At 42.9% G+C, this 2,437-nt stretch overlaps 1 pseudogene; it reads right to left on the bottom strand.

Moving 5' to 3' along the window:
• LOC112078880 (glucosidase 2 subunit beta-like) overlaps positions 1 to 2,437 on the bottom strand; it is a 10,446-nt pseudogene that overhangs the window by 2,466 nt on the left and 5,543 nt on the right.

Genomic DNA, 2,437 nt, shown 5'->3' with positions numbered 1-2,437 from the left:
AGACAAACACAAATTGTGTCCCTGTTTAAGGTAGTGCGGGACTAAGCCCAGATTGTAAAACAGATGACTGTATGCACCATCAATAAGGCTCTGGGTCTCTGTGTCGTACGGTGGCATGGACACCTCATCGTCCTCTCTTTTCTCTGGGGTCTGCACGGTGGGAGGGACCTGATAATTAAACACGCGTTATGTTACTGGGACAACTGGCCACCCAAGCCCTCCAATACTAGCCTAGCGCAGGCCCTTCCCCTCCAATGTGAGGATTTCCAACTACCTTCTCTTCCTCCTCCTCCTCGTGATCATCATCTTCCTCGTCGTCCTCCACATCTTCCTCCTCTCCAGCGTAATCCTCGGGGTAGTGGTCAGAGTTGTGGTCAGCGACAAAGTCCCTGGTCTCCTCCTCCTGGGGGGTCTCCACTGGGGCAGGGGGGTCCGACAGGCCCTGAGACACCCACACGGTCACATAAACCAAATCACACACACTTATATAGCCCATTTCTCACAAAGTGCTTGACAGAAACCCAGCCTAGACACTCAGAGGCACCAGGACAGACCATAGAATATTCAACTAGGATATGGAAATGACTGTATAACATAAGTGTTCATGTGGTGCTGACCTCTGACAGGTACTTGTCTTTGATGCCGCTCCACACAGTTTCAAATGCTGACGTGTCTACTTTGTCTGCTCCTCCCAGCAATCCCTGTAGGAATGGATTAGGAAATCAGAAAAACGTCTATCTTGAAACAATATATTTTTTTGACTTAAKACGTCCTACCAGGATAAACTACCTTACTGCACTGGCAGATCATGTGCTCATTTTAACCTACAAAGGCTCGATACAAGTCAGAATATCTTGATACAAGGGAAATGATCTTGATGTATTTTCTGGGCAACTCAAAACAAGTAAATGCAAATGCTTTGACTAAGCAAGATCATTTTGACTTCATTAATATGTCAATCTCTGTGTGTAAAATAAAAAGTGGTTAATGTGAACCTAACTCACAGCAAAAAAAAATTAAAAGCAAGCAATCAAATGTTATTTATTGCCTAGACTTTACTGCAAATAGCACTCAAGTCTTGAGAAAAAACAACACACTAATATTGCAGTCAGCCATGACAGCCTTTATAATATAATGCTTGTGACCACACACACACACATCCAAATATTGCACTTGGGAAAAAAACATCTTAAAGTAGAAATAGTACGAAACAACCTGGCATTCTATTATTGCTCTATTATAGTGTCCACTATTGTAGACATTGATCAGTGCACAAGGCTACATGTGTGCGAATATAACGTTCACTGAGTAAAAAAATGCAAGACACCCCTCACACACGTGTTACTGTCAAGTTCAACACAACAAAAGCAATCTTAGGGCTACACTGCACATTACTACATTGTACACTTTCTGCCTGTGGACATCTGTTCTACAATGTGCCAGCGCAGCATGATACCCTTTGTTGCATAATTGATCTCTTTCAGGCAGAGAGTACACCTGGCATACCCCTTTTTATCCACGTATTGAAAAAGTAGAAAGAGGGAAAGTGTGTGGTAGAGGTGGTGTTCCTTTCACCTCTATAGTGGCATCCAGCTTAAGCCAGGCCCAGCTAAACTTAACTGTTTAACCAGCAACGCCTCATTTTCACCTAATTATCTATTTGAAAATGAACCACATAGTTACTGTAGAGGGAAAACAATAGTTCACAGATAATAGTTAGTTTGTTAGGTAGTTAACATTTCACAGATTGCCAGGGTCCAGTAAGCAACTAACGCGTTAACTTATAACTTGAGAAAACGGCAAGGAGTCGTATAACGCTAACAGTTAATACTATAGCAAATTGGTTAGGTTACTAACGTTAGCTCATCTGATGTTGTAACGTTAGCTAGCTAAACGTTAGCTGCTGGACTTTATTAGCCAGCTAAATTTCACACCATAAACTCAATTATTTGATCAGTTAAGTTGGCTAATGTTGCTCAACATTTCTCTGGCTAGCTAACGGAAAAGATCCTTAACAATGCTAACAATACTTGTTCCACCACACTTTCCCCTCACCTCAAACTTTCAAATGCCAGTTTATTTTTCAGTTACAGCTCATGAAGTACGCTTCATCCCTTCTCACCCCATCTCCGTGGTCAGGCTTCTCACCTACCTCTTCGATATCGTTCAGGAGACGCGACTGCTATAAGTTAACTGGCAACTGCCTTTCCATTCCTTTTCCAGAGCGCGCGCTGATGCTGTAACTAGCAAATTTGGTTGTCTTTTCTCTCTTCAGTAGCGTGCTGCATTCTGTTGTTATGTGAACGATTGGCTGAACCTTGGATACAGACAGTATTTCTCCAAACGCGCGTCACTCGTTCGCATACAGCCAGTAGTCATCCAAAGCCCCCCGCCCAAACTTTTCTCATTGGATCTACACGAGCCAAGTCACTATAGG

The sequence above is a fragment of the Salvelinus sp. IW2-2015 genome, unplaced genomic scaffold, assembly GCF_002910315.2.
Source record: "Salvelinus sp. IW2-2015 unplaced genomic scaffold, ASM291031v2 Un_scaffold6428, whole genome shotgun sequence".
Classification (NCBI taxonomy): domain Eukaryota; kingdom Metazoa; phylum Chordata; class Actinopteri; order Salmoniformes; family Salmonidae; genus Salvelinus; species Salvelinus sp. IW2-2015.
The sequence above is the reverse complement of the archived record's forward strand: the minus strand, read 5'-3'. Positions and strand labels throughout refer to the sequence as shown.